Source organism: Falco punctatus (assembly GCF_963210335.1).
Source record: "Falco punctatus genome assembly, chromosome: 17".
Classification (NCBI taxonomy): domain Eukaryota; kingdom Metazoa; phylum Chordata; class Aves; order Falconiformes; family Falconidae; genus Falco; species Falco punctatus.
The window spans coordinates 5,133,972-5,160,931 of record NC_137597.1 but is presented as its reverse complement, the minus strand read 5'-3'; the positions used below and the strand labels follow the sequence as shown (position 1 = coordinate 5,160,931).

Here is a 26,960-nt window from a genome sequence, read left to right as displayed (position 1 = left end):
GCAGGCTGGGAACTTCACCATGCTACCAGCACCTCTCCACATGCAGGGAAGCCCAGCTACAGGGCGCTCTCCCTTTCTTTATTCCCAGCAGACGATGTATTTTCTAAATCACCTTCAGGGTAGACCCTGGTCACTAATGCCTCTTCCCTTCTGTCCTAAAAGCTACCCGTGGGATAGCATTCCTGTTGGTATGTGGCCGATTCCTGAAGAGCAGAGATGCCAGCCCAGGGCTGTGTGATTCCCCTCCTCGCACGCAAACTCGCCACCTCCCTCCCTCCTTGATCTCGCATCCTTTTTTTTTGCCAGAAAACACGTCGAGGGGCTGTTTCAGTGCCCTCTGCCAAAGATGAGGTGTGAGCCCCCGGCACTGACTGATGGTTGCTCCTCTGCTTGGCATGTGTGGGAGGTACCTGTGCCTTTGGTTCTCCTCTTGGAAATGAAATTGTTGTTCACAGGGGAAATGCTCTCCCCTGTGCTCTGCATCAAAGGCTGCAGCTCTGCCCTGGCCAGGGAAAGCCACGAGAAGAAGAATTACAGCTGCTGCTGAGCAGAGTGCTGCCTGCTGCTTGCTGAGAGTGAATCAGGAAAAACATTAAAATTAGGTGAGCTTAAAACTTTTCCTTAAGAAGGGGATGGTCTCCATCAATAAGGCTCCGCACTGGGACTTTGGGGTTGAGTTTAGAGTTTGGTTGTTTGCTCTTGAGTTGTGAGCTCCTCCCAGAGCCCAGGGCATCCCTCCTGCCCTGCCAGCCCACAGCCATGCCCTGGCCACCCCAGACCCTTGCACACTGGTCCCCATGCGCATCCCTTCCAACATCCCTTCTGTGCTGGACCGAGGCAGCTGCTGAAATGCCCGACATCGTTCCAGGACATCAGCCAGCTCATAGGCGGTGAAATATATGTGCAGGTTTAGTGGTTGTTGACGGCAGAGAGTATTTTGTGATAAATATATTTATAGTGGGGTTTGTAAAAGGCTGTTCCAATGGGTGGTTTTTAGGAAGGCAATAAACGGCTGAGAAAATGGTTCTGGTTGTACCTTGGAGCAGAGGGACGGCAGCCCCAGCACCCCTTGCCTTCCCCCCCTCCCCCTGCCTCCGTACCCCTGGCAGCAGTGAGCGTTTGGGGGTCCTGGATGTGGGAAATGGGGGCCCACAGATTACAGCATCCCAGTCAGGGAGGGATGGGGGTCTGAGTAACCCCCGTGCCCCCTCAAAACGGCTGGAGTCCTTGCAATGGGTGCTCCCCAGGATCTGTTTGCAAACACGCAGCGGAGCAGGAATTATGTGTCGGCTCTGTTTGGTGTGTAATTCTGAACAAATAAATATAGGAAAATTGGGATCTGTTCCCAGACAATTCACAAAGGGCTTAATTGGAACTTAAGTGGTGCCTAAGTCTTGTGCTGGCTCTCTGCACTGGGGTGCTTTTCACCCAGACAGGGGAAAGAGACAAACTTAGTCAATAAATTACTTGTGATAAATTATTCACCAACTCTACTTGGAATTAATGCCAGCTTCCCCCTCCAGCAGCTTATAAATGCTCTGATATCTCCTGACCCTGTCCAGGCTCCAAAGCTACCCATCAGCTTTAAAAGCCTATCCCAGGCACTATTAGAAAATCATATTTTGTGGCATTTATAACCAGTAATAAAAAAAATAACACCAAGATTAAATTTGGCATGTGAGGTCAGAGCGTGACCAGCTTTGTCCTTCCTGTTGACCAAAGCTGAGCTGAGTCTGTTCTCAGGTTCAAGCTGAGAAAATTGTTTTGCATGAAGACAGGCCACTGTGCTTCTGTGAGACTTAATAACGCTTGCTTTGAATTTAAAAGCCTTCATCAGTGAGGAATTTGTAATCAGCATAAAAGGGGTTTTGCATTTTAACCAGCTTTTCCCAAAGGCAGAGATGAACTAACTCCAGCTCTCTTGTTTAGGGGAAGAAAGCATCCTCGCCCCAAAGCCCAGGGAAGCTCCTCTCCCTGCTCTGTCCTGTGTCCCAGCAGGACCATGTGGCTAGAGATCAAAAGCCTGGAAATATAAAGGGAGGGAGGAAAAAAAAAAAAAAAGTACAAGTATCCAGCCACCTGAAAAGGAAAAACTGGGTTTTTCCTATTTGTGAAATGAACTGATTTAGTTTGTGCTGGAATAAGCATTTCAATTGGGTGTCTGTCACTAGTTCATAGGATGATTATTAAATTTAACTCAATTGTTTGGTTGTTCAAAGGACTGTTCAGCAACGCATTATCAAAGCTGCTCGTTTGACTTGAAAAGCCCATTTGGACTTTTAGACCCCTTGGCTCAAAAAGGGTCTGCAGCGTTTGATCCGAATTTGCAAATTGCTGCGGTTGATCAGAAGCCGCATTTTTCAGCGAAGGCTTTTATTCCCATGGAAAATTCTGCCCAGTCCTATTTCTGAGTCACTTTTCCTAACTCCTACATGTCGCTGCTGCTGCTCAAAGCCGGCGATGGAGCCGGGCGGGCTGTCCCAACGCCCGTGCTGATGGGTGCTGGCTCTGTGCAGCTCCAGCTCTCCAGCAGCAAGATGCAGCTCATGCAGCCGATGGGTCCTCCAGCTCCCAACGGGCAGCGGGACTCATCCCTGCATCCAGCTGTTTGAAAGGACCAAGGAGCAGAGCCAGGGTCGGCTCCATCACAGTGCTGCTGGGTTTCGGGGCTGCCCTGACGCCTGTCCATCGCTTGCACCCAACGCCTCAGTGCTGAAATCACCTGGTGGTCTTTCTTTTGCATGAAGCTCTTGGTAAATAAGACAAATGGGATTTCAGTGACATTCCCCAGCCAGCTTTATGGCTTCTCAGTATTTTGTTGACTCCTTCTATGCTGGTTAAACCCTCCTGGGAAGCCACAGACATACCCCCTCATCTCCCCCTTTTCTTGGCCACGGTTGTCCTCCCCGGCTTGGCAGGCACATGCATTTTCCTTGGTTTTCTCCGATTTTAAGGGAAGTTAAACAAACAGGGCTGTTTACATCTGAAAGCCATCACTTCTCATGCCGAAATCTGCCCGCGGGCTGGCAGCAGCAGGAGCGCTGCAGCTCTGCAGCGCGGGGGCCACGGGGGGCTGGGGGCTCGCACCGAGCAGCCAGGCAGCCTGATGTTGCATTTTGCTGTGGTTTGTATTTATAAGGTTTATATCTTTATCTATTTTATAAGCTGTGGAGCGGGGAGAAGTGGGGAGAGCAGCATGCTGGCAAAGTTGTTTTCTCCTGGGAAATCGGGGATGCACTGGGAAGGGGAAGGGGCGATGCCCTATGGCCTTGCGGAGCAGCCGCTCCCGGTGCGTGGCATCCCACTCCCACGCAGCCGGGGCAGCTGGATCCCAGCCCCGCTCGGGGCGAGGAGGGGGGTGTTGTGGCCAGGCAGAGCTGGGTGCAGCTCCATCAGCCCTGCATAAGGCTTGGTGCCATCTTATTTTTCCCGGTGTCCTTGGTGCAGACAGTCTCCTTGGGCAGCGCCTGTAAATAATACAGTTGCAGAGCTGAGTGGGTTTAAAAACCACAGCGGGGCTGGGGAGGGGGGAGCAGTTTGCAGGCAGAGGCAATGGAGAGGGCTGATGTGGCTCCTGCCTCCGACGGCACCGGCTGAGGAAGGGGTGAAGGCGGGGGGTCATCCCGCTGTGCTGGGGCACAGGCAGCCCCCTGCTCCTGCCCTCGGGGCTGCCTGCAGCCCAGCAATGCCCCCCCACCCCCCCCCATGCCACTGCAGGATGGCCCCACACTGCAGCTCCCCGACCCCCCCAGCAGCCTGGGATGACTAAGAGGCGATGAACCACTCCTGGAAACTCAGAAGAGATCTAATTCTGTGAATAAACTACAAAAATAAAAAAGATCCCTGGGGGGGAGACGATGTTTGTGAATTAAAGACAAAAGTGGGTGACATTTCCGCCAGCCATATGCAGCTGCAGCGCCGGGGGGAGGGGGGGGGGGGGCACACATGGGGCCACCGAGGGCTGTAATTCCCGGAGATGATGGGAGAGCAGCAACTTCTCCCGCTCTGCCCGTGCTCGGTGGACTCACACCGGGTGATGTGGTGTCTCAGTGATCATGGGGAGCCTTGTTTCATCAGGTGACAGCCAGCCCTCATGGCATGTGACAGGGCAGGAACCAGGTTTTCCTGTTGCACAGCAGCCCTGGGAACTGAGGGCTTTGCAATGGGCAGCTGGGATGCACCTTGGATCCTTAAGGATCCTTAGCGCTCTTCCTTCCTGCAGCTGCTGCAGGGCACACAGGACTTCAGGGTCACTTCTCAGCTCAGAGCCTCCAGCTCCAGCCCAGCATCCTCCAGACTCAGTAATGCCAGCAGCCGGGTCGCCCCGGCTCATCGCAGTCTTGCTCCTTCAGGCTAATTCCCTCTCGGCTAGCAATTCTCTTCTCCCCTCCTCTGCCGCCAGGCTCCCAGCCGTCAGTCAGTTAGAAGATGTTATTTAAAATAAACTGGAAGTGGATTTTGTCAAGAATAAGCCCAATTCCTCACCCATGAAGGGTTATTTCATCCCCTTCAGTTTGGGGAGGGACCTTTATCAGCTGCCAAGAGCCCCAGGGTCTGGCCACAGGCGGGGCAGTGCCCACCAGTGTGAGGAGCACGGACCCCAGTGCACGAAACGTGGAGGTTTGGGGGCTGGGTGGTGGTTCCCCCCTGGTGGGTGGGTGCAGCAGGGGCTGTGGAAGCCCCTTGGCTTGTGATGGCAGAGGCAGCCCCGTGGTCCATGAAGACCCATCAAGACCATGGTCCCCATCCCATTGGAAACCACCTCTGTGGTCTCTGCTGGTGGCAAAGTCCTGCAAAGCTGGGGGTCAGCAACCCCAAACCCCATAAGGGGTGGGGGGGTGGGGGGTGTGGCACAGCCACCCCCAACTCGCTGAGCCCCTCCCAGCTGTGGTGGCTTCCCGGGGCACGGTGCAGGGCTTTGCCTCCATCCCCACCAAGCTGCTCTGCGCCTGAGGAGGGGGTGAAGCAGCCCCAAAGCCGTGCCTGGCAGTTGCTATGGCAACCGGACATTTTTCTTATGATTCCTAATGACTTATTGGCATTTGCACTAATATACAGCTTTTTTGGCTGACGGAGGTTGACTTGTCTCTCCTCAGCCCTTAAAGAACAGGAGCATTGCATGCAGGGCCGGAGTCCAGGTTGGGCTGGGGGGGCTGCCCCAGTGCTGCCCCTGGCTCTGGGCACAGCATCCCTGATGCTTCGTGGGGAGCAGCACAGACAGGAGCCACCAGCCAGCTCCCTGCAAGAGGCAAGTGCTCAATCACAGCTTGTTTTTCCCCGGGTGAGGCTCAGAGGATAGGAGGGCTACAGGATTTGGAGAAAAAAAGGCTCTTACAGGGCAGGAGCCAGCCAGAGCAGAGAACAACAGCCCTGCAAGAAGCAAGAGGGGTCCTGGGCTGTGCAAATCCCAAACTGGTGCTGATGGGGTCTGAGATGTGACTTCAGCATCGTATTCCCAGCCACGCTGGGCTGGTAGGATATCCCAGATTTTCCTCTGTGAAGTTCGGCACAGAGAGGAAAATCAATGCACTCTTTTTTTAAATCCATGCTTAATATCAAATGTCATACCTCGCCCAGATTTATTCGGGTGGATTAGATACTTCTTAGCTGCTCAACATCACGGAGCAGTTTGCAGTGCTGGAGCAATGCCCCAGGCAGGGCTGCCCGGCTCCCTCGGGCTGAAAGCAGGGCTTGCATCCGTGCATGGCCAGGGCCAGCTTTGCAAATATTTGGAATTTTTTTCAGAGAATTGGAGACCAGGGGGGCCAGTTTGTGGCTGCTGAACCTGTACTTGCACCCTGAGAGCTGTGCAGGGTTCTCAGCAGGTGAGTGTGTGGCTCTGAGCTCTCCTGCCTAATTCCTTCAGAGGCACAAGCCATACAACCCACCTGCTTTGGGTTTTTTCCTGCAGACGGGCTGCTGTGTGTCTTGCACATGGGAAACAGCGTGGAGAGCAAACAAAGACCAGGGAGACAAAGTTACCGGCATGGGCAGGAACAGCTTCACGTCCAACTCTGTAACACTGGGTGCTCCCAACGTTAGAGCACTGATGTGCTCTTTCTGGCTGTCATGTCCTAATGAGCTCCCGAGACATGGGGTTTGCAATTACCGGCTGAAACTTTCAACCCTGAGCACTGAATCTGTGTGCGCTGTAGCTCAGATAAAATCATGGGAAGACTTGGGGGGCTTTTAGGGTCAGTGACAAGCTCTTGCAGCACAGTGGCAGGGGTTTGCACCCCTTTTTTAACGGGTCTCCACCAGCTTCCCTCCTCTTTGCCCTGTCCTGTGGCCACCGAGCGTGACTGTCGAATGCAGCAGAGCTACCTCTCGCTGGTCCTGGGCATCTGCCAGCCCCGAGAGGTTTGGTAGGACCTCATGTCCTTACAGCAGCTCCAGGGCATCGTGGCAATAGAGCAGCACTTCATCAGGATATGGTCTATGGTGGGAGGGAGCAGGGGGGTCCAAGCCCCTGCAGGGCTGGCTCAGTTCCCCCAGGAGCATCTTACATCCCTGCAAATCCTGCTGAGATGTTCTTTTGTGTCACTCTGTGGGGTCATCAAGCCTTCAGGAGGTGCTCTGTAACTCCAGCCTTTTATCACAGCCGCATGGCCCAAGGAGGCCAGAATGTGCCAGCAAGATAACAGGGAGAGACTTCCTCGTAATTAGAAATTAGCCCTGATTTCACGGCACTTACAAGCAGCCGCGTTGCCATCCTGACCTTTCTTCTGCTGAAGATCAAAGGGAGCAGGGCTGGGCTCCAGCCGCGGCTGCTCTCGCCCTGCTTTGCATGCATGATGCGACCCCATTCTGCTGCCCGTCCGCTGATGCTGGAGTCATCTGCCCCTCCGCTCGCTGGCACTGAATCCTGCCCATGCCCCTGCCCGAGCCAGCCACCACGGTGTGGGTGGCCAGCTGTCCCTGCAGGCTGCTGGCTCCCTTCGCTCCTGCAAGAGCAGTTTAACCCGTGAATGAAGAGAGAAATAAGATGGAGATGGCAAGGGACCAGCTGAGCCCCCAGGACAACGATGCTCGAGCGAGGTCCGCGGCTCCCTGGCCCTCGCCTCTTCTCTTGGCACCGTCTGTGCAACGTTCCCCACCTGCAGCAATATTGCTTAGCTGAAGAAATATTGCTTCCAACAACAGACCCCTCTAGAGAAATAACAGGAGAGATCCCATCATGGTTTTGATTTTAATTACACTCAGGAATTCTTTCCTTTTTTTAAGCCTTGTTTAATAACCTGTTCCTTCCCACACAGCCCTCCTCTGCTGAAGAAAGTTTAAAGAGCCTCGATTTATCCTTCTGAAGGGACTAACAACAAAACACTGCAGTGGCAGAGTATTTCTTCCTAAAATATCCCGGGGGGACATGCTGAAGCAGCCCCTGGCTGTTCCCAGGCTCTGACTGGGACAGGACCATGGTGGCTGGGGGCTGTGCAGGTGCTGGGCAGCCCCTCGGTCTGCACCGATCCAGCACCCTGGGCAGCCAGGAGCCACCTCCATGAGTGTTTTTACTGTCTCACTGAGAGTCGACACCTTATTCCAGGGACCTGGGTTTTTTGGTCCGACAGAAGGACATGGATGTGCCTTCCCCAAGCGATGCCCCTGGTCTCTGTCCCCTTTAGAGCCTGTAGCCAAATTGCTTCACGGCTGGTTTGTGTAGCCACATGGGTAGCAGAGCTCAAAAGCCTTTGACATTGCCCGGAGCTTCCTCTATCAAAGGATGCTGCCCTTGGCTTTGGTGTGGGCAGAGGAAGGGGGGAGGTTTGGGGGGGGCTGCTCTGCAAATGAGCCAGCCTTAGTGGCCACCCCCCAGCCCAGCCCAGCCCCCAGGCTGCGCCGAGGGGTATCGATCGTTGCTGTTGGCAGGCCGAGCTGCTGGGGAAGGTCACTCAGGCTGATGCAGCACAGGCAGCGTCTGCAGCCGTGATCCAGGACACCGGTTGCCCTGGCCATCGGTCCGCTGGCTTTAGGGCCCCAGATATCCATGGGCTGGGATGGGGACCAAGCTGGATGCTGGATGGGATGGGGACCCTGGGGTTTCCGAGCAACACAGAGACATGGACACTTTCCTCTGGGCTTTAATGTCTCTGGAGAGGAAGGTTCAAACAGCCTCTGCCTGCCTGCTGCAGCTCTAGGCATGCTACTTGTTTGTTTGATTAGAGAGATGAAGAAATAAATGGAAGAGATATGAGCATCCCTCTTCACTCCCAGCTCCTATGTGGTACTGGCTTGATTTTTCAAAAGGACTCAATGTCCAGAGCTTCAGAGCTGTCTGCATCATTTAGACAGGCGCATGGGAGATGAGCCCTTTGAAAATTGTGTCCCAAATGGTTAACAAGGAGCTGTTCTTCCCCGGAGGCTGGCAGCGTTTCCTCCCGCTCTGTGGGGTCTTTCCCTGTATCTGCAACATACAACAGAGGGAAATGGTATGTCACGGAAATACATATCATAATTTCCTGGCATGCACCTGTCTCTTCCAGCACACACACTGCTGCAAGACACAAACACACACTTGTGCGGATTATGAGCTACTATTGCTGTCATGTTGTCGTAGCTCAACAGGCATGTACAGCCACAGGAGTTATCACATCCCCGTGCCCGGCTGCTGTCAGCCCCTGGCAGCCACCGCGCTCCTCGCTCCATGTCGACAGCCTCCCCCGCGGGGGCTGTGGGAGCTGCAGGAGCTGTTTGTGTCTGGAAGCTGCCTGGGGGCAAGGAGCCCCACAGCTCACAGGGACCCAGAACGGAGCCTTTTTGCAGGGAGAGGAGCTGCAGGCAGCAGCGGGAGATGCTTTAGACTTGCACTGCTGGTCATGCCGCTGTGGTGCGGGGCTCGCAGCAATGCCAGGCTGCTGCTGCTGCCCACCCTGCCTGCCCCTTCAACCTGCCTGCGGCCGAGGGCATGGGCAGCAGCAGGGCTGCGATGGTGGTAACACGGGAGGGAAAACAGGCTGAGCTGTCTGTCCCCTGCTGCTGGAGACACGCGTGAACCTCACCACTAATTGGCAACCTGGGGAGATGGAGAGGGAGAAGGTCCCTCTGCTGGGACACTGGAGAGGGGATTGCAAGGGACCCAGCTTCACATTGCAAGCGATGCCTTCCCACAGGAGAGCACATGCCACCTTCCAGCCTGCATCCCGCAGGACACAGGGCTGGTATGAGCAGAGAGGGCTCCTGTGCAGTCAGTGTTGCAGCCGGGGAGCCTGCCAGAAACCTGGGGGGTGAGAGCTGGAGTGAAGGCAGGAGCTGGAGGTCTCCATTTCCGCTGAAATCTGGCACCTTCCCCCTCTCTGGCAGCCCCATTAGAAGCTATAAATATATCTGAGTGTTCACAACACCCTTTCCCGAGCACCCTGGGGATAAAAATCAAGAAGGATGCTCTGAAGGGGTAGGCTTGATTGATGGGAGCTGGGCTTGACACACCATGCTCAGCACCAGATGGATGACGGAGCAGTGACGGCGGCAGCACTCACAAGCCCCGGCACAAAGGGAGCTCAGTCCCCCGCTGGGGGGGCAGGGGGGAGGTTTGCAGACGAGACCTGAGCTCACCGTGCAGGGTGAGGATGGTGGGTGCTCCTGTTGTGGGGGCAGCAGGTCCCAGCACTGCCATCCCATACAGCCAGGCGCTCAGGTCCCCAACACAGGGGTGTTCTTCTCCCCTGGGTGCTCTGCTCTGCTCCAGGTGCTAAAGCTGGAGGTCGTGAGGGTCTTTGGGGGTCTGCCAGCCCCCTGGGTCTCCACAGCCTGGCTGGAGACCCCCAGCAATGCAGCCTGCAGGACATCATCCCCAGGGCTGGGTGGAGAGCAGGCAGCATCCCTGGCAGGAGCTCCACTTCTTCAGCAGGGTTCAAAGCCAACCCACCTGGGACCGTGAACAATTAATTTTCCCAATCTGCACAACAATCAGCTTCTGAGGCGAACAATTAGCCGGTCACAAATTGTAATTGTCATCTCACTTCTGATTTTAATTTGGCCTAATGAAGGCTAAGTGATTCCGTCTCGCTCTTTCTCCCCCGGCCCCACAGTCCTCTGGCATCCCCGGCTGCAGCGAGGACACGCGGGGAGGCAGCACCCAGCCCGCGGCCGTGGCCCTCCCCGGGATGGAGAGTGCTGGGGGTGGCCAGGGAAAACCATTAATCCCTATTGCGGGCTGCTTGGTTTCAGATATCATGGCCAATAAAAGTTTTATTTAAGGGAATTGGCTGCCTGTGTCCATGCATTCTGGTTTGTCACAGCCTGTTAGCCTCTCACGCTTGCCCTTTGAAGCAGGGGCTATCATTTAATCTTCATCTAGAATAACGCACTGATTTTTTCCCCTTTCTGATTTTAACTCACTGCTGCTTGTACGTCTCTGTCTGCACCCTGCTCCCTCCACCCCATCCCCACATCCCCGATGCATTATCATCTGCAGCACCTCTTGGATCCAGCTATGTTTTCTAATGAATTCATGGTCTCACTGAATTGCCTTTCACTTTAATACTTAATTTAGATTGAAGAAGGTGGTTGCTGGGCCTCGAATACCAAGTGAGACTCTGGTGTAGCTTTGGCTGGAAGTTGCACGATGCCTGGTGGGGTCAGGCTGAGCGAAGCCATCCAAGTTTGGTGAACTTGGCATAACCACCCTGCTACTCTCCAAGCCTGGCAGCCTCCCTTATCCTCCATCCTCAGCATGAAGCTGGGTGGACGAGCTGTCACTGGGATACGGCAGCCCTAGGCGCTGGTTCTGTTTGCGCATCACATCATCCGCCCCCGAGAAGCCCAGTCCTGGCTCCCTCCTGCTCTGCAGCTTCTGTGCGTCGTTTAACACAGGGCAAAGTGAGAGCAAGATGCTCCTGAGCCAGGGAGCAGGTGCTTTGCCACACGCCAAGTCTGCGCAGCTTTCCCTCCGCCCCAACCCCGAGTGCCTGATAATTTTAACACAAGCAGTAAGGAGAGGGCTCCTTCATCCTGATAGAGAGACTGAGCCTCTTCTGGGTTGAAGCATTGCAGCTCTTTAATAGCACCAATTAAAACTGCAGAGGGAATAAGACGCTGGCAGGCAGTAATCACCCAGACTGGAATAGGGCTTGAGCATGAGTTTTAACAGCTTCACTTTAAAGGGAAAATGTACTTTCCATGACCCTTGGATGAACAGAAACCTGGTTTCAGAGCTTATCCAAAGCCTGCGAGGTTGAGTATCAGCATGGCCCCGAGCCCCACACCGGGACACGCTGCTCCGCTGCAGCCAACAGCCCTGCTGCCTTGCCCTATTAAAAGCAGCAGGCAGCCAGTGGTGAGAAGGAGCAGGGTAAAGGGAAGAGGAGGAATAAGTATATCAGCAAGGTGAAGCTTCAGTGACAGCTACGGGATCTGATCTTTCAGGGAAAAATGTCATCTCCAGTTTGGGGTGGGGCAGGGGGGGTTGCAGGGAACTTGTGGTGGAGATGAAATGGCCTTCAGGGCCAGTTACAGCTCAGTGCAATGGTTCCCTGCTCACCCCCTTTCTGCAGCCCAGCACCCCACCGGCAGCAGCACCCTGCACCCTGGCAGACTTACGAGCTTGCTCTGCCTGGCATTGCTACCAGCTCCATTTGTTTCCCTGTTTTTTTGTGCTACCTGGGAAGGATCCGGAGGTGATCCTGCCCCAGCCGTGCCCCTGACTTGCTCCACAACCCTCACCCGGAGTTACAACTAATCTGCAGGCTTCTTGGGCTCAGTTAGGGCTGATTTGGTTAGCTGTTCGCACAATTGAGGTCAAAGCCCATCTTGTCTGAAGCTGAAAACAATTAAAATCACTCCTGGAAGGACCTAGGCATGGACCCAGCAGCCAGCATCCCTCCGGCTGCAGCTGGCAGCTCCCTCCTCCCTCCTTGCCCCACTCAGTGCACCTTGCCAGCAGGCAGGTTGTAATTTACAGGGCACTCATCCACCCGCTCAGCCCTGAGCATCTGCCCCCACCTTGTCTCAGCGAGCTCCATCACAGCTGCCCACACCAGCAGTGTGTGCAGGATCTGGCCCTCCTTGCATGCCCAGCTGAACCAGCCTGACCCCAGGGGTCCCAAAGTTTCCCCTAATCTGACCAAACCAGCGTTGCAGTGATGCTCACCTGCTGCAGCCATCTCAGCATCACTAGCGCTGGCTCCCACTGTCACCGGAATGATGACTGGCAGCTCGCAGAGCTGTCACTCACTGCCAGTCCAAGCACAGGAGCCTCCAGCTGGGGTTGGCAGCAGTCACATAACGATAGAGCTTCATCAGGGCCAGGAGGACCCTGTCAGAGCCATCCCAGAGCTGCCTTTTTAATTGGGCAGGTGCTGGGTGGTGCTGAGTGATGCTGATTTGCTGGGGAGGTTGGAATTGTAGAAGCTGGACTCTGTGCTCATTAACACCTGGTCTTAAGGGGCTCATCGCAGATATTTTGCAGCCAGTGGGAGGATTTTGGTGGCTGTGAATGAGCGGTGTGTCTTTCCCATGCTATTCCTAGAGCAATTCCCTGGGGTGGTTTGATTTCTGAGAGCCTGGGGGCTGTAGATCTGCACCCTGCGCACCCTCAGAGGAGCCTGGCCCCAAACTTGGCCCCTCAATGGTGCCGGTTGGAGCTTTCCCTCCCCTCCCTACCATGGGTGGTGTAAATACCCTGGAGGTGGCTGCAGAGGAGGGGTTGGAAAGGTAAAGTCCTGTATGTTGTTCTGCATTATGGAGAAGAACAACCTGGCATGTCGCTGCCACTGTAGGTTTTGCTTGGAAACGGCTCTTTCATTTCTCTTTGCTCTTACCACACACACATATGCACAGCCATGCCTACGTCCTGTGTCAGTTTTTTTTCTTTTTTTACAGTCTTTTTAAACCCATAATGACACATCTGAAAGTTCTTCCAAAACCAGCCCCTCTCCTTCCTTCTGTGACACGAAGGGATAAGGATCAGCTCAGAGCTCAGTCAGGCGGAGAGTAGCTTTGGTGGCTTTTGCAAAACAATATTTTGTCAGTTCTTCCTAAGACAAGTTGATGGCGGGCTGTCTCCCCACCCCACCCCCCCCTCCCCTCCCCACACAGCTCCCAGGGGATGCACCCACCGGCTGCGAAGTGCCCTGGGGACCCTGTGGCCCTGCCTTTGCCAGCGGGAAGGGGAAGGGGCTGGCTGGGAGTGGGCTCACAGCCCTGCCCTGTGCTCAGCTGGCTCTGGCGGTGGGGGATGCTGCGTATCCAGGCTCTCCGAGCCAGGGCTGTGAGCTGCCCCATTGCCTGTGGGGTGTCCCCATGGCAAGGCACTGCATCCAGCCCTGGGCAGCTCTTGCCTTCACCCCCTGCACAGCTCCAAGGAAGCGTGGGTGCAGGATTGCCTCTGTGGGCTCCTGGGCATGAGGGCCAGCGCGATATTGCTGCCGGCAGCTCAACACAGCCCCAGGTTTTCAAGAGGGACTTCATATCCATTGCAAAATTTTCCTCTCCAGGAGAGCAATAATGCACTGCGATATTGTTTTATTTTAGTCATTCAAGTGTATGCACAGTGCCTAGAGGAACAGGCAAGGAGACACAGCAACACGCTCCCCCAAGGCCACTCCACAAAGTGCAAACAGCTCTGCCTGTTCCATGCCCCCGTGCTGCAGGCTCTGCCCCAGGAGCTGCCCCAGTGCAGAGGTCTGATGTGCAACATCTGCATGGAGCTCTCCGGTGTTCAGGTGGACAACACCGTGCCATGAGTATCAGGGTAGTTGGAGCTGGGTGTCGCACCCACGCGTGTTTGGATGCTGAGCGGCTCCTGCACCCTGAAATTGCTGGCTGTGGCCAGGCAGGGCTGCTCTCCCCGATGCCTCCGGTGCCTGGTGGGGTTAAACACCCGCCAAAGCCTTCCCCAGGTGCCTATTTTCCCAAAACTTGTAGCCGCCTCATTATCTTCAAAATCGTAGAATTTAAAAGCCATTTGAGGGAAAGGACACGGGTGCGCATGCCCCCACGCGCTGGCTGCGTGGCTCCTCTCCATTAGCAAGGCGGCCACATCCTGCCCTGGCACGTAGACGATGGTGCTGGGGTTGTCTGTTCTTCTGCACCCTGGCTGTGGGTTGGACCCAGAGAGGAGATCTGGGCTGTAGCTGTGCCTTAGCAAAGCTTTGCTCCTGGAGAGAGGACACAGCCACTTCCACACACCCCCCCCAACCCCCCCCCCCCCCCCCCCCCCCCCCCCCCCCCCGACCATACAACCCACCCATCCCTGTGGGCATCCCGCCTGCCGAATGGTCCTGTTGCCGAGCTGGGAACCCTTACATAGGTTGGACGGAGGTGGCAAATGTTTTCCATTTTTCTTCCTGTTCCTATCTGGGTGGTTGTTATTATTATTATTATTATTATTATTATTATCATCATCATTATTATCAAATTTATTTTATTTTAGATCCCCTTTGAATGACAACTCTATCAAAACAGCTCATTTGGACATGTCAGGTCCATTCTTGATAAGTCATCAGTCATCATGATTGGTGCTGACAGATGCCCTGCAACAGTGCTGCAGTCTTTTGTAATATCACATTATTTTATTTATTCAGCATGGCATGAAATCTCTCCTTTAGGAAAAAGGAAGGGGAGGGGCGGGGGGATTGACTCTCCTAGTGATGCTTCCATTTCTGGATACTCCACGTGGGAAGTAGCAGAAATCAGGCTTGAATGTGGCATTCGCAGAGTTTAATGTCACTGGAGTTGAAACAACTGCAAGACCCTGGATCGCAGTCCTCTTCCAGTAGCGCTGACCCCAAGAGAGCCGACACTGCATGTCACAGCACTGTGACACGTGTCCTGTGTGGGTGCAGCCCCTCGGGATGCACAGCACCCTTCTCCCCCCCCCCCCCCCCCGCCCACAAGGAGGGCCAGGACACAGCGATCCAAGTGCTGCCGTTTGCTCCATCACGGTGATGACGGGAGCAGCCACATCCCCCCTGGCTTGTGGCTGTACCTGAGTGGGACACCCACGTGCGTCATCCCCCTGACTGGCAGCGAGCATCCCTGGCAGCTCTGTTGCCCTCCCTCTGCACTTGAAATATATGGCAGGAGCAGGGGCGGTGATTTAGGCTCCCCTTTCACCCCTTCACCTTCCCTTGTATTTATGTGATGCTCAGCTGCATGAAAAATATGGCTCCTTGGCGTCCTGCCTCCTCTTGCTCTGTGGGGAGCAGCCACAGCACCACGTTGATCCCTTCCCCAGCCCCGGGGCTGGTTCTGGGAGCTCCAGCCTGCCCGACCCCCTCCCCAGCACCTGGGCAGAGCTGCTGGGGGCGGGGGGGGGGTGGGGTGTGGATGGGGGAGGGCTGACCCCAGGGGTACTACCTTCTAAAGCAGCATTTCAGCCTCGTGGAGCTGCCGGAGGGCAGAGTCTGGCTGTGGTCCCTGGGATGCTCCCGGGGTGTCCCCCAGGAGCAAGATAGCAAAGCTGGGTGGCTGGGCTGGCTGCGGCCAGCAGAGCCCGTCCTGGGAGCTGCCTTCCTGCGCCCCCTAATCTGCATCGCAGAGCCTTTGTTTGCTCTCATTAATGTGTCTGCGAAGTGCTTGATGTGTGAAATATCCTTTTTATTAGCTGGAATTGGCAGGGCCATCTGGGACTTGCGTCTGCTCCGCTTTCAAGGCCAGGACTCTCCAGAAAAGCCTGTGTTGGTCTTGCTCAGTTTCTGGCTTGTGGTGGGCAAAGAGCTTGGGCTCAGCTCGCAGGCACACTCCTCCACCCAGAAACCACGAGTGGGACACGCCACGGTGTCACCCATGGGTGCACCCACCCCTCAGGTCCTGCTGAGCAAAGCAGACAGAGTGGTCTGCTAGAGCAGGGCTGGGGCTGGTGCCTCCGGAGTTGGGGATCCCCTCGATTCTCCTGCTTTCGTGGATTAATCTGGTTTTCCTACAGCCCCTTTGAACTGTCGGGACTTTCCCCAGAGTGCGGAGGACTCGCAGCCTGCCGCAGCGCTGCAGCCCACAGGGGATCTCTCCGTCTCCCTCTTCCCCCCCCCCATCTTCTTCCCACGTGTTTTCACCCTGTGTCCCTCCCGCAGCCCCAAAGCAGCAGCACAGAGCACCGCTGACAAGCAGCAGGGTTTAACCCCTCGGCAGAAGGTTGCCAAGCAAACATTAAACTTTGGATTTGCAGCCAGCCTCATTGAGACCAAACCCTCCCTCCCAGGAGGATGCATGTGCTGGCCCGTGCCCCCGCTCACCCACCCTGCTCCCCCTTCCTCCTCCTCCTCCTCCTCCTGTCCCAGTGCTCCCGAGACCCCTGGGGTATCGTGTCACAGCAGCAGCATCTCTCATCGGAGCCTGCCACTGAGAACCAGCAAGAGGACGAGGGCCCTGCTAATGGCATGAGTGACGTTGGTGCACAGTGCCCTTGGTGCACGGTGGGGCTATGCCCACAGCACCCCACCGAGCCTGGTGACGAGTCCAGACTGCCCAGGGACCAGTGGGGCTTGGCACAAGGGAAAGGGGCAGCTGGAGGGGGAAAACAAGGGGATACAGGGCAACGCCAGCGGTGCAGGGCTGGCTGGGAGGCTTCCTGGCACTGCTGTGGCTGCCTGCAGGGTCCGGGGTGGGGCCGTGCCACTGTCCCATGGAGCAAGGCTTTGGGGTGGAAGGGATGCCGGAGGGATGCTGTGCCCTGCTCCACCCGCGAGCTCTCTGCCATAGCCCAGTACCCGTGCTGGGGCTGCGCTGGAAGGATTTGGCTTTGGAAGCGCCAGCAAGCAGAGCCCATCTCACCGCGGGGGACTTCGTGCCAGGTTTTGTTCTCTGTTGCATTGACCGTTTCTGCCTGGTTTGAATCTGCCTGGCTATGGCACTGCTGCTTGTGCTTCCCGGCCCTGCTGCGTACGCCTATGCACCTCCTGGTCTGCTTTGCACCAGCCACCTCCATCCTGCCAGGAGATGCTCGTGGTTTTGTGTGCATGGCCCAGGAGTTTGGGGACCCACCAACCAGCCACACTGCAGCACCTGAGGACACGGTGGTGGCCTGTGCTTGCTCAGTGTCGGTGTCTTGGCGGAGGGATTGGCTCTCCCTGCTCCCCCAGCCTTGGCGGCAGGTCCATAGCGAGCTCATTAGGAAAAACCTGGAGGTGTTTTCCAGGCAGTTCAGGAGCTTGCCTGAATTATTTAACATGCCGCTCCACAGCACGGCGGGGAGGAACTGAGGGAGCTCATTACCAAGCCGGGGCTGTTTGTCTCTCAGCCACAACACGGCGGTGCCAGGGACAGGCTGTGCCTGTGGCACGGCTCCCCGCTGCCAGACAGTGCTCCCCGCTGCCTTGCACACCAGTTTGGGAATGGGAGCTGTGCTTTCTACCTCTGACACGGGCAGGTTGGAGCTGAGCCTTGCAGGAAGGTCCTGGGGCAAGGACATGGTGCCTGCGAGCGAGGGGTCACTGCGGAGCTGGCGGGTGGGCATCGAGCCCAGCAGAAGGGAAGGGTGAGGGATGCCAGGGGCATCCTGGCAGGCTAGGACCCCTCCATGGGTGCTGAGGTTGGGGCACACAGCTCGTGCAGCTCCCCACATTCCGGGCACTGGGAGCTTTGTTGATCACAGCATTTTCTAAAGCCTCTGGATGATTAAGGAGGCAAATGCCATTTGAAACCCTGCGCTAGGCTCTCAGAGCCTCAGCGATGGCTTTTACAGGCTGAAGGGCTCTAAATTAGCTATTGCCACTCAGGAAGAAGATCTTGGAGATAGGTCTGGAAACAGTGACACAGTGCAGCAACAGTCGGAAAGGGCACATGGCAGGCAGGGGATTATTAGGGAATAAATAAAGCAGCAGACCAAAGCCAGTGATATGCCTGCAATCTGAGCAGCGCCTGCAGGCTCTCCTGCCCGGGTGGGAAGGGTCCGGGCAGGGAAACAGCGATGGCCAGAGCTGTGAAACAGGCCCTGTATGAAAAGCAAAATGGGCTTAGGGCTCTGCAGATTGCAGAAGAGACAGTGGCAGGGTGATGAATAGGTGCCTCCAAAACCAAACCTCCTGCTTTCACCGAGCTCACCGGTGCTGGCCCTGCCTGACCCCTCTCCCCTGCTTCCCCATCCCCTTTCTGCCCCGGATATTCTTGACTTTGACACTGAAAGGTGTCAAAAAAAAGGCCGTAAGGGTGCTGGGGAGGGGGATCTGCAGGCGCAGAGCCTGGCCGTGTGCAGCTGGAGTGCTGCAGCCTGGAGACGGTGCCAGTCATTAGAGATGCTTCCAAAAATGCAGGGAGCTGCAGTCCGATGCAGCACGGGTTTTGTTACATGACACAAATTTTACAGAGTAAAGAACAATTCAGCTACGAGCCAGGACTGAGGCTCCATCTTCCCAGCCTCTTATTCCTTCAGGCAACCCAAGCAGAGACCAGCCAGCTTTTCCAGTTGGCTTTTGCAAGACGTTTACAAATGCCCCGGTTAACCCCATGGCCTGGAGACCGGCCCTGCAATTCTCAGATTCCCAGGGATAAAATGAGATGGCCCCGGGGCTGCCCAGCCAAAAAGCAATGGATTTGAGGCTTCCGACAGACGCGAGCATGCCGCATGCAGCGGGCAAAAGTGCCACCTTCAGAGCTTGTGCCACTGGCTCAGCACCTCCGAAGCCACCTCACAAAGCAGGCAGGGCAGGGCAAATGGATTTCACTCCTGGTCCTGCTAAAGAGCCTGACCGCCTCAGCACCCACCCCTGCCGCTGTGCGTGGCCGCCTGGCCCCAGTGCTGCTCCCCAGTGAGGGCTCGTGGGCTCAACTTTTGCCATCAAAGAGGAGGAGGGAGAGGAGGGGCGGGGAAGGGCCGTGGGAATTAGCCCTAAGAGGAACAAACCTTCAGAAAGCCTGAACCTCGCTGGTGGTGCTGAGCTGGGTTTTAGAGAAGCTGCTCTGCAGGGACCCCCAGCCCAGGCACCCCAGTTCCTCCACGAGCATCTCCCCAGCTGCCGAGGCCCCCCACCTCTCAGTGTCCCAACAGGATGGGACCGTGCTTGTCCCTAGGTGATGAATGTGGGATCAAAAGCAGCTCTGGGATGTGTTCAGCGCTGCCTGGGCAGTGTGTGGCTGAGCAGGGCCAAATCCTGCACGCTCCAGGCTGGAGGCTGTGCCTGAAGCTGGCAGCAGCATCTCCAGGAAGCCACAGGAACCTGTGGGAGCATTTTGGAGGCAGGCAGAGCCACTGCAACCCTTCCAGAGCTTGAAAGCAAAAGAAGAACAACAAGCTTATTTCCAGCCCTCCTCATTAAAAAACATCCAAAGTGAGGGAGAGAAGCATCCAGATAAGAAGCGGGCACCGCTCCTGCGCACTGGCTTCTAGCAGATCGGTGCGATAGCGAGGTGCAGGCAGCCGAGCGGTTTGCTTTGCATGCTCCCGGCAGCTTTTTATCTCCTGCCTTCCTCCTAGACAAGCACAAAACGCCCTCCCCGCCACGAGAGATGCAGGAGAAGGCCCGCACCCACCATCCCTGGGTCTCTCTGCACGAAATAAGGCTTCACGGAGGAAAGAAACCACCAGAAAAAGCGGCAGAGCAGCATCCCAGTGCTGCTGGGTTTGGAGGGGTCTGTTCCCTCTCTCGTGTCAATATTTTTTGGGGGATAACGACCTAAAATTACAGCTGAGGGCTGGAGCGCAGCTTTGCTGCTGTGGCCCTGTGTGTGGGTGCAGGCAGAAGAGTGGTGGGCTGCAGGGACCGTGGGGTGCCCCCCACCACCCCACTCCCCTCGGATTTGTTTGCTTTAACCAGGGGCGAAGCTGCAGAAAAGCCTGGGTGGGACCATCCTCCCATCCCTCAAACCAGACAGGGAAGATGCGGAGCTGCATAATACGCCCAAATTTAATAAAATGCCTCAAACAGACAAAGTTTTTCCTTTTGCCAGCTGCTTAATTAAATTGCCTAATGCTGTTTGCGATCGCAGCACAAACTCCTGTGTTTAAAGACCACGGTGTTGCCATGGTGCTCACCCGGCGGATGGTGCGGGGCTGTGATGGAGCATACAGATGAGGGAGGCTGCTGGGGATGCAGGGGGAGCGGTTGCCACGTTACAGGGGGAGATTCGGTGCCTTTATTTATTTATTTGTTTGTTTTCTGACGCGGTGGTAAACTCCCTGCCGAGGTTTGCGTTGGGATCTTTGCTCCGAACGGAGCAGTTGCTTTGCCACCCTAGGGCTTTGAAAATGCTTGCTCGGAGAGGTGAGCATCCCCCAGCAGCATCGCTGAAACAACCCAACCCCCTTTCACCAGCAAGAGGGAGGGGATGTATTTGGCTTCCACACACACCGAGCACTTGCTCTGCCGTTGCCTTGCGTGCCGGGTTTGTAAGGACGCAGTGCTTGGGAAGAGCAAGCCTGAACTGCTTTGCCACAGTCCCAGCACGGGTCTGAGATGGGGACTGAGCCCAGAAATCCTGACCCACACCGCCGGGGGGTTACCCTGCACAAATCTTTGCGCGAAGGAGTTTCCCATCAGCAACAGGAGCAAATTAAAGCCCAGGACATGGGAGAGCTGGGCTCAGCCGAGGTTCCCCTGAGGTCTCCAGCCTGGTGCTCTGTTCCCAGTGTGTGAAGTTTTCCTTCTCACATTGTCCCTCTCACCAGTATCAGCTGGTGCAACCTCTGAGACACGTTGGAGGTGCTGGAAGGGAAGTCAGACCTAGCCAGGGGGTTTGGGGCTTTGTGGGTGAGGCGAGGCGACCTGCCAGCCAAGGTCTTTGACAAAGCTTTGGGCAGATGCCGGGCAGAGGTGCTTGAATGGGTTTCTTCACTCAAGCATCAGGTACTTCACACAGCGATTTCTGCCATTTTCTGTCCCGGTATCAGCTGCAGCAAACTCAAGATGCCTGCAGAGGCACCTGTCCGGCTGCCGGGCTGGTTCTCACCTACCGCTTCCTCCCCTTGCTGGTGTAAATGGAGAAAAGCCCTCGGAACCCATAAGCAACAGGGAAGAGACTGTGGGGATGGGGGGTCCTGGGGCTCCCCCTGCCCCCAGGCACGTGGGGATGCTCAGCCCACATCCCGGAGCTGCCCCATCGCTGCTTCATCCCCTGTAGTGCCCACGGGAACCAGCTGGTCCCTACACCACAAAAACCTTTCAAAAGCCTATATAACACTTGAATATATATTTCCTTTTCCCGACATCCAGAGTTACGTCTTCGCATCATCCCTGCCACCATTAGCCCCCAGATAATGACTTGACCTCCGCAGCTTAACTGAGATTTAATACGTCAGTTATTGTATGTTAAATAGTGGATCATTAAAAACTTTTATTCAAGATTAACAGCTATCTAATAGATACCATTAGTATCACAGTTGTATAAGTGGCTAATCCAGAATGCGTGCGATTTAATGATCCCTTGGGATGTCTTTGCCATACTGTAACTGTACTTTTAGATCTAGCTCAGGCTGGCCCAATCCTGCGCTGCGTGGTGGGGGCAGGCGGCGATGGGGACCCCGGGCAGCGTACAAGGTCCATGGGAAGAGCAAGCGGCTGGCCCAGGCTGGATGCATCCACAAAGTGCCTGCGGTGCCGTCGTCTGTGCTCACTTCCCAGAAGGCACGAGATACCCAGGGGGAGGAAAGGGTTTGTTTTGCATTTGCACTAAGGCTTTTACTGCTATAAAAATATCATAAATAAGCCACGCTCCCAGCTGGCATCGTGACGGTGGCAGGAGTAGGGCTGGTCTGCTGGGACCCCAGAGTCCACGCGGACCCTCTCCTCTCTCCCCCCAGCCTGGATTTAGGTGTGTGGAACCGCACGCAGCTGCCTCCAGCTGCCTTTAATTCCTATTATATACATCTCCTTTATTTCATATTACATATGACACACTGTGGGTGCTCAGCACTGCCGAAAATAGGAGGTCCTGAGGAGTTGTTATCTGGGGGGGGGGGGGGGGGGGGCGGGGGTTGGAGGGCTGCTCTGGGGTGAGGGGTGGTGACAGCCCTGAAGGCAGCAAGACCCCAGAGCCAGCCTTGTAAAACTGGCTGTTACAGCAAAGCCCTGCAGGACTGAAGATAGCATCTCCTTCCAGATAAAAAAAGTGATATAGGAGTGTTTCTGATAACAGCAGAGTACCCTATTTCTAAGTTTTACGAGTAATTGATACAGAACCCTATTTAATTCTTGTTGGTTTTATCACAAATAAAAGTGAAGCTTTTACACAAAGGTTTAAGCAGGGGAAATGTGACCTCAGTCTGAGGGGACAAACTTTGTTGGGTGTCACCATGGAAAGTCCTGAGCCCAGAGGAGCCAGGGATGAGAGCTGGGCGAGGTGACCTGCCAAAAAATTCCTTTTCTGGGGGTACGGCAGGGCCGTGCAGCTCGGTGTGCTGGTGCGTCAGCGTGCAGAGAGGCAGGACCAGCAGCACGTGCGTGTCTCCGGCTGCAAACCCAGCAAGGCTGGAGGGCGCGATGCCGGGGTCGTTCCCAGCCTCCCAACCCTGGGCAGGATGAAGGTTGGATCCTGCACTCGGCAGAGCCGCCGGCTCCCCACCACCGCGTCTTCTCCCGAGGGCTGGCTGCAGATCTGAATCACGCCGTCAAAAAGAGCAAAAGGCAGCGGGGACAGGCGGGGGGAGGATTTTCCCACAGCATCCGACTGCCGCTTCTCATCTGCCTCCGCCGGGAGCTGGCAGGGCCGGTGGCAGGGACGTGAAGGCTTAGCAGCTGCTGAAGTGCAGCATCGCTGGAAAGCCTCGAGACTGATGGCCATGTTGCAGGCTGCTGAGCACACTGCTTGCTTAGAGCCATCACCCAAAAAAGACAGGGGCTGGCAGGAGCTCACAGGAAGATGCAGGGAGCCTGCTACCCCTTGGGGACATCGCTGAGGGACAGCTGCTGCCTGTGGAGAGGAGCTGAGCGTGGCCCCGCTCCTGGCTCTCCCCACCCAAGGGACCCCAGGAGCCGGCGGGGTGCTCCCTGTCCCCCTCGGGGTGCGGGGGCTGTCCATCACCTCCCCACCCAGCAGCTCGCCGGGGGAAGCATCGGGCTCCTCTGGATGCGGTGAGGGAGAGGAGAGGGAAGGGCAGGAGAGCCCGGGGCTCAGCTGCAGCCATTTATCTCCCGAAGCCAGGCTATTAGACAGATGACAGAGGGAGAGAGGCAGCCGGTGCAAGCACTGAGACCAAGGCTCCTTCCACTGGGTGATTTATCTCCTGGCTTCATCCAGCAAACTTGCTGATGAAAAGACTCTTCCCTTCTCTGTGCCTCATCAATTCTCATTCTCATTGCTTTTCTATTTTTTTTTTTTTTTCTCTTTCCTTGGGCTTCTGCTGCCTGTTCCTGCAGCTGCGCTCCCCTCTCCCAGCACTGCGCACCCCATCTCTCTTGCGCTCCCTGTCTTTCCTCCCCCTCCAGCCTCACATCTGACGGTCTTTGTCCCTTTCCTTCTGCTTTTCACCTCTGATCCTCCTTCTTTATCTCCTTGTAGTGCTTTCATTCCCTCTTATTCCTTTTCCTTCCATATTTCTCCATTGTATCCCCCTCTCCATTCCTGAGCACACCTGGCTGGGATGGAAAGATATTCCTTGAGCCCCCCCATCAGCAAGTGACACTGTCAACAATGTTGTGGGCTTGTGACAAATTCAGGTCCGTATGACATGGGGCAGTGCCACAGACACTCTGCCTGGCCCTGGCACTTTCCTTTCCTCGGGGACCATTTCTGGATAAAATCCTTACCAAAGGCAGACTGGGGTTCCAGCTTCTTCGCAATCACGCTTTGCAGAGAGCTGTGTGGCAGGGGAGATGGACATTTGTACCTGGGAGAAATCCAGCCTCGAAGGCAGAAGTCACAGAAATGCCTTACGGAGACAAGGGAACTGGGTAAATGCTGGGAGAGTATGGAAGAGACCAGTAGCATCCCCGGTGTGGGGACCGCGCTTGGGGCCTGCAGGGGCAGAAAAGGAAACTGGGGGTATTTTCCATTTCCCAGCGTGCCAGGGCACTGCAGCAAATGTTTCAGCCCTGTGGCTCTACATTTTCAGAAAAAAAAATAAACCCCGAGCAGAAACGTCACCCAGCTCCCTGCTGTCACTCTCGCCGCACCGCAGCCCACGCCGAAGAAGAGCCTAAAATAGCAGCCAGGGGCTGCTGGTGCTGGTGGGGAGGTGGGACCTGTGCCCTCGCTGGAGCCCAGCCTGGCCATGGAGGGGGTCCTGGTCCCCACCTGGCCCTGGCAGATTCCAGCAAGCCACATCCCTGCTCCTCCTTGCTGTGCCCCTTTCCCATCCTGGCTTCAGCGAGGCTCCCGTTATCCCGGGCAGCATCCTCCCGTTATCCCGGGCAGCATCCTCCCACCGCCCGCAAGGCAGCAGATCAGTCTGGCTGGGAGAGCAGATGAAATCTGGGCTCCCTGGGAGACACCGCTTAGCTTCACAACCTCGGCCGCGTCTCGAGCCTCATCTCTCTATTTGTTAGCCTCAGATCCTGGGTCCCTCTGCTTTCCTGCCATGCTCTGTGCCCTGAGTCTGTCTGGGGGGAAAACAAGGGCTTTTGGGGCACAGTTGGTGCTTTGCTGCTGCTGGGGAGTTGTGGATGGATGGGGCGGGTGGGAGTTCGGGGTACCTGTGTGCACGTGAATCGCTGCAAAGCTGCACATGGGGGATCAACCCCACCGTTCCCCTGGGTGAGCCCCTCGAGGTCCAGGTGTTCTGGGACCCCCATCCCTAACTCTCGGCAGTCTGGGCTCCTGCACCCACCCCCCAGGCTGGCCGGGATGCAGCTCTGCGGGGGGAGGCTCTTGAAACGGATAGAATTAAAACCATGGTCATGGGTGCTGCAGGACTGCCTGGTCCATCCCACCATCCATCTCTGGTGCAGCGCAATAAAAGGCTAAATGAGTTTGCATGCTACCTGCAGGCTGCTTCAGTGCCTAATTAAGAAATAATGAGCCTGACTTCACTGGTAATGGATAAAAAGAAACCAGCACCTCTCCTTCCCCATCTCCCCACTCCCCCTTGGATGACCTGCAGGAATTCAGAGTGCAGGACCCCCCGGGTGTCACTGCTGTCACCAGGGAGCAGGGCTGTCACCGCAGAGGGGGGGTCCCTCACAAGGACTGTCCTCCCCGGGGTTCACACCCCACAGCCAGGACCACACGCGACCGATGCACTCCCTGTTGGGTTTGCTCCGTGCCATTTGAAACCATGAGGGATGAAGTTTAGTACCCAGAGTTTGCAAAAAATGACATTTTTCTACAAGCTCTGATCCTATTACTTATACAAACACTTGGACTGTTACGGCATCGTGCTACCTGCAAGACTTTCCACGGCCACCAGTGCTGCAACCCCATCCCACGCTGGGCAAAAGTAATAAAACCTGGTTACAGCCACAGACCCTGTGAGACACCACCCAAGAGCAGAGCCGGGAGCTTTCCCTGTAAAATGAGGTTTGGAACAAGGTGCTTCAGCTGGGCTCTTCTTCACAGCCTTAAGGAAATAAAAAAAAAAAAAAAAAAAAAAATCAAAACCCACCTTCCTCCATATTATTTTTTTAAGGAGAAAAGGTTCTATAATATTTTAATGGCTGGAGAGATTTATAGTCACAGAAATGCCTGTGCACTTAAAAAGAAAGATGTGGGTCCATCAGAAGGATGCAGAAATCAATACAGCCTGCCCCTTCTTTAATGCTGTTTCTCCGGGAGATGGTTTAAAAGCCAGTGCCCTCACAGCAGGCAAGAAGGGAAGCGTGCGGGATCAATTCTGGCGCAAGGCTTGGATGAGTCGGTGCTGAATAAACTTTGCTTGGAAGCCCTTTACAGGGAGGACAAGAGGGTGATAAAGTAAAAGCTGCTTGGAGAAAAGCTTTCTTTTCCCCACTCTGGCTGTTTTTTAATGGTTTTCCTGCTGTGTGAGAGGTTTTTAAAATGGGGAGAAGCTTTGGGGCTCGGTTTGGTTTGTGTCAGTGTGGGTCAGGAGAGCTGTAGCAAATTAAAAAAATTAAGGGTGGGGCAGTAGCCAGCTCTGGTTCCTCCAAACCCCGTGGCCAGATTGAGAGAGGGGCAGGGAGGTGCTGGGGGGCTCACTCAGCCCCTCGCTGAACACCCCGCTGAGGACCCCCCAACCCCCCTTCCCTGGAAAAGCTGCAAGGCAAAGGGGCAAAGCCAGGGTCAGATGCAGCATGGAGGGGCTTAAGGGGCTTCTGCACCCCCCCCCCCGGAGCTTCTAATGAGCCCAGTCAGGGTTTCCTGCCCCCAGGAAATTGCCCCCACCTGGGCCAGTGCTTTAAAAGCAGCTGGGGGGGGAAAGGGGGCTTTATGCTGGAGGAGAAGTTTGGGGGGGCTGTCTGCTTGCTTGTGTACTGCTCTTGCCCTAAAAGCTTGGCTTTCTGCCCAGCATCAGCCCTCTGGGCCACCAGCCCCTCCCCTTTTGGCTACTTCAGGCCTCGAGGTCCAAGTTTTGTGCAGAGGTGGGTGTCCCTACTGCTTTGCTGGCAGAGAAATAAAAGGGGGAAGATGGGTCTGAGAATCCGTCCCAGCGTGAAGCAAACTGAGCTTGGAGCCTGCGGTCCCCACGCACGCTGCTACGGGGCTTCTGCTAGAGGTGCTAAGGAAGAGGTTTGGGCTTGGGGGCATGTTTCTTCCAGAAGCCCACCAAGGAAAACCACATTAGGGGTCTGCAAATAGGGCTGGGAGCTCCGGGGTGAGGGGTGCTTGTGCTGGGAGGGTGATGGGCAGCAGGCAGAGTCCTGAGAGTCTGGGGGAACGTTGCCCCCGTGGAGACTTTCTCTTCCCAGCATCTGTTGAGCTCCGCTCAGGGGAAAGCCTTTGGTCCGTGGGCTTGCTCGTTATCCTGGGCAGAGCATCTGTGAGCTAATTACACTCAAAACCTTTGGGGTGGGAGGGCACAGTTAATGCTATCGATGGAAAACCAGGTTAAATGGACGTGTTGGTCTGTCATGAGGCTGGGCAGGGGGCTGGAGGTCCTCAGCATGGGGCTTTCCCTCTCCAGCCTGCTTATTCTCACCGATGCTTGTTCACCACGTGCATGAGGTCTCCTCTGACACAACCTGTTGTCTGGCCTCTTTCAG

At 55.7% G+C, this 26,960-nt stretch overlaps 1 protein-coding gene across 1 annotated transcript in view; it reads left to right on the top strand.

The window, feature by feature from the left end:
• The window catches only part of LRRN2 (leucine rich repeat neuronal 2), a 53,077-nt gene that overhangs the window by 10,729 nt on the left and 15,388 nt on the right, over window positions 1-26,960 (top strand). The window lies entirely within an intron of this gene.